Raw genomic sequence first — 15,418 nt, forward strand, 5'->3', positions numbered from 1 at the left:
TCCTTATCAACATTAGGTGCATAAGCATTTATCAAAATCATTTTACAGTTAGATAATTCTCCCATGACCATCGCATATCTCCTTCGGGATCTAATACTGCATCTGATGTTACAAATGAGACTGTTCTATGTATGAGAATTCCACACCTCTAGTTTTCTTTGTAAAGCTAGAATGGAACATTTGGCCAGTCCAGTCCTTTTGCAGCCGGAACTGATCCTTGCTTAGTAAGTGGGTCTCCTGTAAAAATACTATTTTAGCATTTAAACCTGTTAGGTGAGAGAGTACTTTCTTTCTCTTTAATTCGTGATTCAGGCCTTTAACATTCCAGCTCACGAAGTTAACTGTCCCATCATGGAGACATTGATTCTGCATTTTTGATGTCATTTTATAGTCTTAACTGGAAGTGAGACAGCTTCAGCATTAACTTCCTATTTCCCCATGAGTTATTGCCAAGCAGCCTATTATTACGTTGTTAGTTATAATTATAAAGATTAAAAGGATAGATTAGGTATAGATATAGCCTGCTCTCTTCCTCTCCCCCCCTTAACCCCCCACCCTACCATTTTGCCTCCCCATGTGAGGCTAGACCCGACTTCACACAGTCCCCAGTCCTCTGACATACCCAGAGACAGAGCACGTCCAAAGCAAAACAAGCATGCAGCTGCGTTTTAGGATTAAAAAATAGAGATATCTATTATCAATATAGTCTAAATACTATATGCCTAAAATTTAATCATTAACAAGCTATGTATTTAAAATATATATAATCTTCAGCAATCTTAATGTATTAAGATAATAAACCCGGATAGCGTCCGAGTAATAATGAGTAATAATGAGGATATATAATGATAAAAACCCGTATCTTAACAAATAGCTCAGACAGTAGATTATTTATCCTTGTCATATCAAGAACGGCTATGACTCACTATTATGTTTCACAATAGTGCCGGGATCAGCTTTCTTAATTCCTTTTCTGCTTCTTCCTTGCCAGTGAAGACATAGAATTGACCATGCAATTCCACTTTCAGTTTGGCAGGATACAAGAAGCTGTATTTGATAATGGCTTGCCGTAGCCGCTGTTTAATGTTGTAGAAGGCTGCGCGTATAATAGCTGTAGCTGGAGAAAAATCAGGGAAGATACAAATGTGGTTATTTTTATATATAATCTCTTGCTTGTGTCTGAGGAGTGCCATCACCTCTAGCTTAAATAATAATCTCTCAAAGCGAATAATAAAAGATCTAGGTCTAACGGTATTTGATCCGCGTATGCGATAAGCCACTGCTATCACAGAATCTGCTTTGAAGTCATCTCCAATTATTTTAGATAATAGTTTGGCTGCGAATTTCACTGGATTTGCACTTTCTCGATTCTAAGGTAGACCTTCAATTCTGATATTAATCCTTCTGCTTCCATCTTCCAAAGCAGCAAGTCTGTCTCTGAGTTTTTTGCATTCGGAGCTGACAGTTATTGCTTTTTCTTCAGCACTGGCAGCTAGATTTTCGGCTGTTTCAATCCAAGTCGTGAATGTCTCCTTGACATCCTGCAGTTGATCAGCAAGTGTGCTCAGTTTAAACCAGGTTTCCTGAATGTGCTCTTCAAATTTACCCAGCACCTGTCGCAGCTCCCATTACAGCTCCAGTCGCAGCTTCTCATTTGCCTTTTCCCTTGCCTTCTCGCTTTTCTTTATATCTTTATCTCTTGCATGAGCACAGCAATCATCACCTTCAGTTCAGACAGATCAATTCTGTTTTCGTACACTGTAGGTGAGGCGGCAGGCTCTATTGTAGCCGGTGTTCCCGGCTTGCGTGGAGTAGTTGAAACCGCGGACTGCAAGGCCTTTTCCAGTTTCGGGTGATCTTCTCCAATCGGCGAGCTATCGAGACCTGCTTCACTCACGCTCGTACATTCGCTCCCCATTTCGCTCTCAGCCGGAGACGATGTGGCGGACCGTGGTCCCGAGGAGTCTGGGCTTTCGCCCTTGTGATCCAGGTCAGTCTCTGAAAGGCCGTATCTTGAACTTGGGCTTGCCGATCTTAGTTTGGATGTAGCTTTTGGTTTAGTTTCTTTCGGAACCCCTTTCTTATTGGCCATGTTTATATATGCTTGCATATACTGTAGTAGTGCCTTTCAGGTTGGATAAATACAGGATATCTCGGGATAATAAGCAATAGTATGAAAAAATAACACCACTGCTAGTGGAGCTCCACTTCAGACGTCCATCTCTCGGAACAGACAAGACCAACTTCAAGGAAGCAGAATACTATGAATAAATACCAGTGCATCTTGTTTCCAGAGGAAGCTCTTGGCTTATTTTCAGTCCAGCTTGCTTTGCTGCAACATGGCCTTTGAATGAAGAATTGAAACAGGCCACATGCCTGTCTCAATATGGCTGCTGATATAGAGTTGTCTTCATCGTGATGTTCTCTTCATGGCCAGATGGTGAGAGAGAGAGAGAGAGAGAGAGGGACAGGTAAAGGCATTCTTACCATTCTTACCACAAAACACAAATTAATGGGGCGTCGTAGTACAGAATGGCCTCAGATTCACAACTACAGTAGTTCTAAACAGCCATCTCCAATGATACCCGCCCCCAATTTCACCCTAAAGATGGTGGGAGGTCAGGGGGTTAGTTAGGTAAACATCAAAGTACTACTGTGTTCATCAATGAAGTAAAACATGTCTCCTGAAACACTAATATTGCATTTACTTTGTCTACCTTACAAATAGACATACAAGATATTTATCAACTTATATGTTAGAAAGCACATATCCACAATATAATTAATATACAAAAATGTTTGAGTTCATACAGTTTTGGTGCTTCTGTTGGCCTTATTTCATTGGTTAACAGTGGGTAGTTCTACTATAACACTTGCTTTCATAAGGGCAATTTTAATCAACTGATGTAACTCCAAAAAAAAAACACGGCTGTGGAAATTAATAAAATAAGAACTGAACAAGAAATAGACAAACATACACTGCACATGACTTTTAAGACACAAAATATTGTAATATATGTACTGTTTAGACTATATAGTAAAAAAATGACAAGATTAACAATAACAATTAAGTATAAAGAGAAAAGCCAAGCAAAATGACACCTTTTATTGGCTAACTAAAAGGATTACAATATGCAAGTTTTGAGGCAACTCAGGCAAGATGTAAACGTAAGAGTTATTCATTCCAATTCGTTGCTTTCCCATTTAACAAAGAACAAACAAAAATAATTAGACTTCAATATTGCCTTTCAAAACATCTTTGTGAACATGAAGAAAAATTATATAAAGACATACCAAAGAAAATGTACATCTATACTGAAGTGAATGCTGCCTCAGCAGAGCGTATTAGAACAAGCCAAGCAATCCAGCCTTCTAAAGAAAGCTTTCAGACTTGTCACACTACTGAAATTAAGTGATCGCAAGACTGTACTTTTCAATTTTTAGAATCTTAGATATTATATTGAAGAAATATTTTTATTTGCACCAAACAAAATATCTTCTATTCCATTGTTTTCTTTTATTGTTGCCTCCTTATGCCTTTATTTATATTTAAACTCTACTCCTACTTTTGTAAAAACTCTGTAGTGCTCTCTTTCCCTTGGTGCCATAAGTGTGTGCTTCTTTTGCTTAATGGTTAATGTAAGGCTAACTTATCTATATATATAATTCACTAAGGCAAGACAACCATGAAAAGCACGCCGGAAGGGGCGTGGATTCACTAAGCCGACTAGTGAGACACCTATGGCGCACGCAGGAAGGAGCCACGCCCACCAACTCCAAGACCATTGGATATGACGACAACTCGCAGGGCCACGCCCACCAAGTCGGACGCGAGGACACAGAAAAAGTGGCGTCATTTATATTCGTCTGTCGTGGAGGCCACATGCGGTGCAGGTCAGGTTAATGCCATGTTCATGTCATGCACCTCCGAGCTACGTTGACTGTTCATAGAGGCATGTTTCTCGCGGAGGTGAATCGCCATATGCAGCGTGCGAAACGGTTTGTGAGGGGTATCCCATGGGATCCTTAAAACATTCCTTTACAACTGAGGTTAAAACACAATGAAGTAAGCAGTCTACGAGTTTTCGGTTACAACGCATGGCCGCTTGCACCATAGACAAACATGCGTCTTCTTAGATGCTCCTGCAGGAACACGGAAGACGTTTTCCTGCCCACCAACACTCCTTTTTCACCGGCCCGCGTCTACCCTCGCACTCTACGCATTCACACTGCCTACCCATGTGCCCTGACGCAAAAACTCACCGACCACCCAGTTAGCCCCTTTCGTCTGTTCAAGGAGTCCACATGCACATCTAAGCCACGATGACTTTTCATTATTCTTTTGGGTTTCGACACCAACCGCGTCCACCATGAAAACCATGCGAAAGGAACAACGAAGCCCGCCCACAAACTCCACCCTCCTCCCACGTGCTCAGGAACGCACCTCAGACCACTGCCCGCCAAATCAAACAGCTCATCAAACACATACTCTACCGCTTTGGTCTGTGCTGCGGTCCAAACCCAGCTGTGAGCCACGTTGACTATTCTTTTGCCCTCCATGGCTACCGCTTCAAATGTATTTCATGGAAACAACACTTTTTTCAATGTTATAGAAATTCCTGCTTCAGGTAACTGTTTGTTTCTGTCAGTCGGGTTTTTTTGGAGAAATGTCATTGACGAAACTGTTGCTCATAGCAAACTGTTTTACACGCTACATACAGCAATTCGCATCCGCGACAAACATGCGTCTCTTATGCTCCTGCACTTTGTACACACACCCCCCCGTGGTCGGGTGTCTTGGTGGATTATATATAGAAAGGCAGCCAAAACCGCTCAGTGTAATGAAAAGTATTCGTGAAGTCACAGGTAGGGTTACCACTTTTAATACAAACAAATAAGGGACGCATACTGCAGCGGGGGCCACATCCCTTGGGGGCCAAGACCACGGAACGCAATTTCATTCTCAAATACGGGACGATTCCTATTTTAAACGACGGGTGGCAACCCTAGCCTCACAGGTGCATCTGCACTATACAAAGACGACAACGTCTCGAGTGACGAGTTGGAGGTGGGCACTTGAGCAGGCGGTGTATACTGAACGAGAAATCAGCAGACTAGCATGACGGAGGGAGCGGAGTGGATGTCGGCGTCGCCGCCTCCTCTCCTCCCTTTCCACCCTGTCGCCGCACAGACGATTGTGTGTTGGTTCGTTCCGTGCATTGGTTAAAACCCAATGAAGAAAGCAGTCTTTAAAAACCAATAAGCCCTGTGCCTCTGTTTCATTACCGTCTCACCTGATTCACCAATGCAGGCCCGCAACAGGCGATCCGGGCGTCATTCCCATGACCCGGGCAGCCAACCGGTAACCAAAGTCTTTGGGTTCGGGGGGAGTATGGTTACAAAGCTGAAACTTAAAGGAATTGACGGAAGGGCACCACCAGATGTGGAGCCTTTCGCTTCATTTGACTCAACACAGGAAACCTCACCCGGCCCGGACAAGGAGTGGATTGACAGCTCTTTCTCGATTCTGTGGGTGGTTGGTGCATGGCAGTTCTTAGTGGAGCGATTTGGATGCTTATTTCCGAAAACGAACGAGACTACCGCCTGCCAAATAGTTACACGACCCAACAGCGGTCGGTGTCCAAATTCTTATAGGGACAAGTGGCTTTCAGCCACGGAGATTGAGCATTAACAGGTCTGTGATGCACTTGTATGTCTGGTACTGCACGCGCGCTACACTGAATGGATCAACGTGTCTACCCGGCGTGGGTAAGCCGTTGAACCCCATTCGTGATGCAGACCGTGGCTTGCAATTGTTCCCCACAAACGAAATTCCCAGCACGCGCGGGTCATACGCCGCACTGATTACGTTCCTGCCCTTTGTAAATCCCCCCCGGTCGGGTGACTTGGTGGATTATATATAAAAAAGCACCCAGAACCGCAAAGAACAATGAAAAGTCAACGTGGAAACCGACTGAGGCGATGTTTGGAAAATTAACAGTCAACGTGACTCACAGGTGCGTGTGGACTGTACACAGACAAAAGCGACTCAGGTAGGGAGTTGGGGGTGGGCACATAAGCGGGCAGTGTGTACTGAACGAGCGCCGTTCAACCCGCCCTTCGCTTTGAAGGAGAAGGCGACCTCCGGTTTTCAGTCACGGACAATTGTATGTTGCTTCGTAGCGTGCATTGTTGCAATGTTACTTTTGTTGGTGGTTTATTAAATTACGGATTTTTCAAATGTTTATTTTTCCTCTTTGCTTAAAAGCGTTCTGATTATGCGGCGTATGCTACGCCGCGTGTTGACTAGTTACTAATATTTTTATAGACTGTAGAAAGTATCTGCATGCATACATTAAATCAAATAAATATATTTTCTGGTGGCAGCACAGAATAACTGTCTTTGGTTTTGTAATGCTCTATTTTCCTAATTTTTCACTACTCTGCTTTATTTTTAGTTGCTTAACTTTTGTAAAATGCACACGTGAGCTTTCTGCAGAAAGCACGTTAATAGTGTGATAACTGCACAACAGTTTGAACTGGTCTCTTCAAAAATCAACAGCTTTTAAGTATTTATGAGAAAAAAATTATGATGTGTGATCACATCATATGGCGTACGGCAGCGGAAGGACTGACACAGCTGTTTACAAGTCCTTGAAAGGACTTTTTAATTGTCCCGGTAAGAAAGGACCCTTCTCAACTAACACTGTTAGCCCCAGGAGACACCGCTCTTCCTCTTCAGAAAGGATCTCTGTTCTCACAGGCCTTCCCGTCACAATGGCTGCCTTCTTTTCTTTGCCAGATCCAAGTCAAACTGTCAGACTTGTCACTCTGTTCATCACACCTCCTTTTAAGCTCCTTCAGAGCACAGGGCTTCACCCTTTTAACTGCAGAGTTTCATTGGTCGAGTTGGTACAGTAACAACACAAAATACAAATGTTAATATTAATAAAACAAGAGTAGCTGAAGACCTACTGCTCTCTGATTCCACTGTCTACGATTAGTATTATAACAGGCTTTTTCTGCAATACACATTTGTTTATATATATTCAATCGCTGAAGCAAAGTCACTATCAGTTTTAGGTCATCTTGGAAATATGGTGCTTAATTTCACGTGAACATTCAAATTTAGCTATACCAAGGTAGAAGCCAGTGTGGACGGAGCACACACCTTTTTTTCCAAAGAAGCATTTTATTTTATTTGTCGTGTGAATAGGAGTACATCTTTGCCTTCTTTTTCATATCCATAGTTGTACTGGCATATGCTGCATTGTGTCACAAGGACAAGTAAAAAAAAAAGACAGCTTCCATGGTAAAAATGATATACAAAAATTTCTACTGGTTGACAAATTTCCACTGGTGTACTGCGCATCCCTAATACCTATCTTCTGCATTTCTTGAAAATGGACTTTGCTGTCCATTGGATATTTTTAATGCTGTACACTATTCCCGTTATTGCCACTTTTTCAAAAAGTAACATTTTCTAAAAGTATTTTTGTCTTCTAATCATAGTTTCACTCTGAAGACAATCTGGGGCCATCTTGAGATGAGGGCATTACACCTGGGCCCTTGAGAATCACGTTCACTACTTGTAAAAGGTCTCCATTTAGCTAACAGTGCAACTTATAAAGACAAATTGTTGAATTAAAGTTCATTTAGGTGCAAGAAAGAAAAGGAGCTGAAGACTCCTGAAGGAATCAATTATTGTCTGAGTTTTTTCTAATTACGATGTGATTTAGAAGAATGTAGTATTTTTGGGGCAGTGCAGTTGCACAGTTGTAAGGTCAACTTGCTCACAAGTTTAAAGTCTTAGGTTCCCAGCCCTATTATTGTCTGCACAGTGTTTGTACAATCTCTACATATCTATGTGGGATTTTGTATGGGTGCTTAAGCTGACTAGTTACTTCAAATTTGTCTTAAATTAGTCAGTGTGCCCAATACTATATTACTGCCAACCTTCCTCCCTTGATCCAGTTGCTGCCAGGTAGGCTAAAACCATCCGAGAGTTTGAATAAGTTAATGGAAACTTTCGTTTTCTTAGACATTTTATACCATCATTTCTGTTCATCCATGGCAAAAGTAAAAACAAACTACCTATACCTATAATAATGTTTCGGAAAGCCACTGCTCTTTTATTTTTAGAACACACTCCGCCAAGTCCAGTAAGATAGATTACTGTTTGAAGCAGAGGAGGTTAACATTAAAAGATAAATCTGCAACTGTCTACAGATCAGAAAGAAGTGGGTCACTCCTTAAGTTAGCCCCACAGTAATGTTTCAAAGAAACACACAGCAAGGCTCTCGCATTGCGGGAAATAAATAAATTAGCTAGGAAAGAACATGCTTATTCCTAAACTACTGCACAAAGGGACCAACCAAATACAGATTTGTAGGTTTTGCTTGAGGAAAGGGGAAGCCATTCAAGTCTGAAGAAAAGCAAATTCAAAAAAGACAAAAAGTGGAACAGCATCACACAGAGGTTTGTTAAAGACAGATAGAACTTTGTCCTCAGGGGGAAATTTGGCTTTTACAGAAGCGCTTAAAAATAAATAAATAAATATACACTCGTCTGAGCACACACCTGAATTACTAAAAAGGAAGAAAATCTAAAAAGAAAAAAATTGCTGACTTGGTGGTCACAATCACAGTGAAGCATTATGCAGGTGTAATGCTGTTGGTATAAAGGAGCCCCAATAGTGTTTCTTCTGCTGAATAATTTGTTGACTGAAGGTACTCACTGTGTCAGAGAGGGGGCTATATACCATTGTTGATAATGGCACTCAATTTTGTTTTAATTCTCGCCTCCACTACTACCTCCAGGGGTTTCAAAGTACATCTCATAACTGAGCCTGCTCTTTCAATTGGTTCATTGATTCAGTGTGTGATCTGAACACAGATTTGAATTGTTGATTAAGTCCAAGCTGACAAAGACATAGACAATTTCTTCTCAACTCCATTTTTATGTACCATTTACACAAGTACTAACAAACCCAGCTCAATATGGGCACCTATAAACGTCAGTACATTCACTATAATAATGGTATTTAATTTCTATTATTGTAAAAGGTTCTAGCATTTTAAAATAAAGACAATTATTATGTATTTGCTAAATGTTACTGTACTTATAATGACCAGTAATATATGCCATTTTTATTTCCATTTTAGCAAAATAGATATATGTACTATTGAAATTACTTGTATATTAACACCTAAAATATTTAACATAAGAATGTAAGAAGTTTGGGGTTGAAGTGGAACAAATTTCAAACCAGTAAGAGACCCCATTTACCAATGAAGCAAAATAAATCCAGTGAAAATGAGTAAATGCAATGCCTTATGTTCCAATAACTACTCTCAATGAACAAAATATTTCTGCGTTCACCTGAACACATATAATTAATGTGTAGGATCATTCAACAATTTTTAAACATTAAAAAGGTAGAGTTATTCATAAGAATGTACTCTTTATATATCATTATGAAAATTAGAGTAGTAAGAGCACAGTTATAACAAAACAAAATGAAACTGTATACTGTAGTAATGGAAAATTACAAAAATCAGCATCAACAGGAAAAAACAAATTTATAAATAAATTGCCACATCTGTAATGAGCTACTTCACGGGCATAAAATATAAAAGTGATGATCACACATTCAACTTGAGACCTGCATTTGTGAAAATGTGTCATTAACAATACATTTTTACTTTCCTACTAACGACATACAGCCCTGTAAGTCAATTCAGCATTAATTGTATATAAAATGTGTACCTCATTGAATTTAAAATCACAACTATTAAACTTTATTAAAATGCTTAATAAATAAAATAAATCCAAAATATATTTATTTATACATACTGCAATGAGGAAGAAGTTATATCTACGCAGCCACTCATTTTCAAACCTGCTCAATACAATTACAGGGTGTTTGTTATGGACAGTGTGGCCACCAGGAGGCACTCTGGTTCCCCAAATACCTAACTAACATAAACAGGCTGTGGACTCAAGTGCTGTAAACATGGTTTTTATTTTGGGGAACTCTTCTAATAAGTGTTTCCCACACCACAAACACAGTACAAAAGCACCACACTCAGTCACAGTAATGCTCTGCACGTTATCTTTTTCTCTCTTCCTCCTTTACTCCTTCCAGCAAGCTTCGTCCTCCTCCTCCTCCTGACTCTGGCTCCTGGAGTTGTGGCAGGCAGCTCTTCTTAAGTAATCCCCGGAAGTACTTCTGGTATCCCAAAGACTTGGTCTAGGAGCAAGTCCTGGGTAAGGCAGGAGCTCATGAAGTATTCCCTAAAGCACTCTCTGGCGGCACCCATGAAACCCAACAGTGCTGAGCCAAAGGACTCCAATTCCCATGATACCATGTGGGAATCTGGGGTACTGCTGCAACCCAGGAGGGCTAACATCTAGCGTTTTGGGGGAGTCAATGCCGTGTGCATGCTGTCTCCGCCAGTCCATCCACACCAAGGGCATCCTGGCCTTCTCTCACAACAGTTGCATATTATTGTTATAAAAATGTATTTAGAATGATATTTTCATATGTTACTCTAATAATTTAGCAAATTCTAATGTACAATGATGACAATAAGTAACAATTACTGTATATTCAGCTAAACTTGACAATTCCTTTTCATCCAATGTGTCTGAAATAACCTCTGGATAAGACTTTTAAAATGCAAAGCCACTGCTCTCAACTGTACTACATCTGGAAACTTGTTCCTTGAATTGAAAAACTCTCTACAAGAATAAATATTGTATAAAAATGTATAAAAAATGTCCCCTTAACAAGCTTCCAATTATTAGTTGATGCTTTCAAATTCTATAATACTCCTATTCATTTTCTAACACTGTTATTGCTACAGAGGGTCATGGAGTACTGCTTTTTTATTCCCCTCCTAATTTACTTTGCTTAAAATGAACGCATTAAATTTCTCCTATCATGTTCCATGTTTTACATTCCTTAACAGTTCATTACAATTATTTTGAGTGCTAAGTCCCAGCACACTCTGTGCTTGTTACATAGCTGAGTGCTGTCTGTGTTGCCACACTACAATCCAGCAACATTGTATACTGAATGACTACATTGCGAAACCCTGAACCCTACAATGGATTACAACAGCACTGGGTTTTTCGTCAGTAATACCTGTATTTTACTTAATTACATACAGTATCATCTTTGGTATGGCTCATTATCTGCTGCTCTTAGTTTTAGACAGTTGCCTTTGTGCTAATGAAGTTAAACCATGACACTTCTATTCAAAAAAGAATTGATCTATTAATGTGTAGTAACACAAATGAGAAAACGCTACCTAGTTTGAGTTCTTATTTAACAGTTTTACAGTACCCATCCTTTAAGGGGACATCTGATGCTGTAGACTTGTAGTCTTTGTTATAGTTTCTAGTGATGAGCTTTGTTTGTGACAAAATGAACATGTTGTCATTGCCATATGGTCTTTTGTCTTTGTCTTGGACGTGGCATTTATCTTTAACTTATTTTGGATGTTGGGCTCTTTATTGTGTTCTCTACAATTTTACTGTGAAATGCATATCATTTTTCAGTTTAGACAGTGACATTCTGTTCCTGAAACAAGCTTTCTTTTCCCAGTTCAGTTCCCAATCTCAGTCAAAGTGCAAACCCAAATCCTGGAAGAGCTGATTTAGAGTTAATGATCTTCTTTGAGGGTTTAGAGGGATTCCAGATTGTCCAGCTAATAGAGTTCTAAGGAAAGGAAAGCTTCCAGGACTCCAACAGCTTCTTTCAAATCCCAAAAAACATCAAATGGTATACGCACCTAGTATATAAAGAGAGGTGTAGCCTACCTATAAGTGAATGGGTATGTCCATCAGAGTAAGGAAAGGTTCAATTTGAGGTTATAAGCCTAAGATGAGAGCCCTTCTCAGGTGTCTCTGATCTGTAACAATCTGCAGATATGTCAGTTCAGTTTTGATTAACACCTCTGGTTATTAGATAAAATATAGAAAGCAGGTTGACTAAATGGTGGCTAACCATAGAAATGAAGACGAGAGCCACTGAATTTAGTTTCCTTCTGGAATATTGATGGAGAGGAACAGCAGGCTTCCAACATCAATTTCATTCCAGTTATTTTGACTTTGAGGTATTTTCATCTTTTTTAGACCTGAAGTCACATGTAACTCGAGTTATTTTTCTACTAATACTTTTGATCTGGATTCACATGCAACTGCATAAGTTTTGTAAATTGGGAATTTTGGGATTTCTAATTTGTATACGTTATCAAACCATGCTACTGTTTTTACATTAAAAATAATTAACTGAAAAAGAATTTGGCATACACATGAAAAATGAAAAGACACATTGCACAAAAAAAAAGTGTAATCCCTAGTTAAAATCCCAATATTCAATAGTAGGGGTAGGAATGCGAGTTAAAGAAATTTCACTTTTAGTTGAAGCTGCCAAGAGTCCAGTGCTTAACAATTTAAAACTAAAAGAAAATAGTGGTACTTCAAAATATGTTAATTCCTGCAGGGGATATGCTATGATAAAATGTCAAAAACCCTTGGCCTGGTGAAATCACGTTACATTTATTCACCTATCTATCAATAGTCTGCTGCAGTTAAGCATTTGCTTAAACTAACTGGTGTACCATTATGCAAAATCATGCAGTGTGACTATTGTAAGCAGTAAGCAAGATTCAAGATCATGCTCTGCTTAGCAGCATTGACTTTATATTAGTGGCAGGTTTGTGATCAGAATTATATTTATAGGTCAAATTCTCATTTATATGAAACCAAATTACCAAGAAAAAAACTGTGGTACAACAGAAGAAAAAAAAAACACGCCCCTCCTCTACTCAGCTGGGATAAATATTATCCCACTGTACTGCCTGAGATTCAAGACATTCTTTTAAAAGGTAAATAAATAAATAAATAAAATCCATGCACAATATGTAATGTCAGAGAAATTGTAAATACCATGAAAATTTCTTCAAGAAAAAGTGTTTGTTTTTACAGCAAAACCTTTGTAAGCTTGATGTAAAAAAATACCAGAGTTAACCTTAAGCCCTAGGATTTTTAACTCCATTTTCCAGGTAGGATATCTGCCAGACAATTTACTTAATGCATTTAATGTTATAAATAAGACCTAAATAATTTTTTGAAAACATATAAAATAACTTAATATTGTGTACTGCTTTGAAATGAATTCAGAGGCAGAAGTCTAGGACAATATTATTTTTGGATTCCACCTACATCTACTGATTCAGTGCTTGAGCTCAGATTACATAATCAAACAAAAAAAAACTTTTGGTACCAGACACAGAGGAGCTGTTGAATTTCCATATTTCAGACATCATCAGTAATTCTGACATCTTTAGAAAGCAGTTTTTTTTTTTAATTTCAAAACATAATGATGTCTGATATTGGTTTAATTCAAATGACACCTCTTGCTAAGGAGGCCATAGGTCTATCCATTACTCACTTTCTGCAGCTAATAGTCAAATGAGCTGGAAATTATAATGGCAAAATCAGTTGTAATTCAGAAACCCATCCTTGATGGGTTGCCAGTCAACTATAGGACACAGTCAGGTACACATCTCATTCTCTCATGTGTCACCGGTATAAACTTGCAAATGGCCATAATCTGCATTTTTGGATGTGAGAAAACTGGAGTATCGGGGGTTTTGGGGGGGAAACAATGTAAATACAAGAGTAATGTGCCAGTTCTACATAATGAATGACTTGTCTGGACTGTGAACTCAGGAAGAGTGTTATTTGGTGAAACCTGCCAAAGCGTTTTAGAGAATTGGCTGTGCTCATTAGTGACCTTGTTTGCCGAATATTTTCCTGGGAATTCGCCATGCTGCTTGCTTAAACATTTTTTTGCAGCGTCCTATGATGCTTTGCGAAGCCAACACGATGTTGCAGGGCTATAGCAGCCAATATTGGATGAGACAACCCATCTTGATTTTTATAATTCTGATTTTAGTAGTGGGATAAAAATTAGTGGAAAAACTGTGAACGATTAAACAAAAAAAATGTGCACACAGGAGGAAACTGGAAATTTGTTGGTGTATTTGTGTCTTGATGGTCTTTTTGTATGGGCTTGTATGTAATATGTAAGGCAGCCTTCTCTAGTAATATTACACAGAGTGCTGTGTAGTTGATGCTAACAAGAAGGAGTGAAGAATTCATGTGCTTTAGTGATGTACTTACTTTGTAACAGTGGCAGTGAATGAGCAAAAGTGTTAAGGTAAAGAAAAGATGCACTTTTTGGTTTAAGAGAGGCAAATACCGACTATCTAATTCTGAGGGGTGTAAGCCTTAGTAAATTAATGCTTCTTGTCTGCCACTGTCTGGCAAAAAGTTTACTGTTCTGATATTTAATGTTCTCAGGGGGTCACAGTGATGTTGTTATTAGCACTGCTGCCTTATAGCTCAGGTCATATTTGTAGTCAGAATAATTGATCCACTATAGTTGGCAGACATATCCCCAGCCATCAAAACACTTAAAAGGCCATTACATCATTATAAACACACTCAAAACTAGTTCAGTTTCTTCTTCCCCTTTGACTTCATTTCACTGAGTTTGGCAAAGTCTGTGAACATTTTTGCTATTTCACCAAACTTCAGGCGAAGCAAATTCATTTGGGTTCACAAATCACTACTTAGGAATCTGGAGCTGTGATGTTGCACTGTTAAAAAGTACAGTTAGGTCCATAAATATTTGGACAGAGACAACTTTTTCTAATTTTGGTTCTGTACATTACCACAATGAATTTTAAATGAAACAACTCAGATGCAGTTGAAGTGCAGACTTTCAGCTTTAATTCAGTGGGTTAAACAAAAAGATTACATAAAAATGTGAGGCAACTAAAGTATTTTTTTAACACAATCCCTTTATTTCAGGGGCTCAAAAGTAATTGGACAATTGACTCAAAGGCTATTTCATGGGCAGGTGTAGGCAAGTCCGTTGTTGTGTCATTATCAATTAAGCAGATAAAAGGCCTGGAGTTGATTTGAGGTGTGCTGCTTGCATGTAGAAGATTTTGCTGTGAACAGACAACATGCGGTCAAAGGGGCTCTTCCATGCAGGTGAAAGAAGCCATCCGAGAAATTGCTACAATATTACGAGTGGCAAAATCTACAGTTTGATACATCCTGAGAAAGAAAGCAACCACTGGTGAACTCAGCAACGCAAAAAGACCTGGACGTACACGGAAGACAACAGTGGTGGATGATCGCAGAATCATTTCCATGGTGAAGAGAAACTCCTTCACAACAGCCAACCAAGTGAACAACACTCTCCAGGGGGTAGGCGTATCGATATCCAAGTCTACCATAAAGAGAAGACTGCATGAAAGTAAATACAGAGGGTGCACTGCAAGGTGCAAGCCACGTATAAGCCTCAAGAATAGAAAGGCTAGATTGGACTTTG

General features: G+C 39.3%; 1 protein-coding gene across 4 annotated transcripts in view; it reads right to left on the bottom strand.

Moving 5' to 3' along the window:
* wasf1 (WASP family member 1) overlaps positions 1–15,418 on the bottom strand; it is a 421,986-nt gene that overhangs the window by 198,282 nt on the left and 208,286 nt on the right. The window contains exon 1 of one of the 4 annotated variants that reach the window (XM_039747921.1): positions 2,276–2,353. The exons of the other annotated variants lie outside the window; for them this stretch is intronic. The gene's annotated coding sequence lies outside the window, so the exon portion shown is untranslated. Of the gene's footprint in view, positions 1–2,275; positions 2,354–15,418 lie in introns of those variants that run through there. 4 annotated transcript variants of the gene reach the window in all.

Source organism: Polypterus senegalus, chromosome 3, assembly GCF_016835505.1.
Source record: "Polypterus senegalus isolate Bchr_013 chromosome 3, ASM1683550v1, whole genome shotgun sequence".
Classification (NCBI taxonomy): domain Eukaryota; kingdom Metazoa; phylum Chordata; class Cladistia; order Polypteriformes; family Polypteridae; genus Polypterus; species Polypterus senegalus.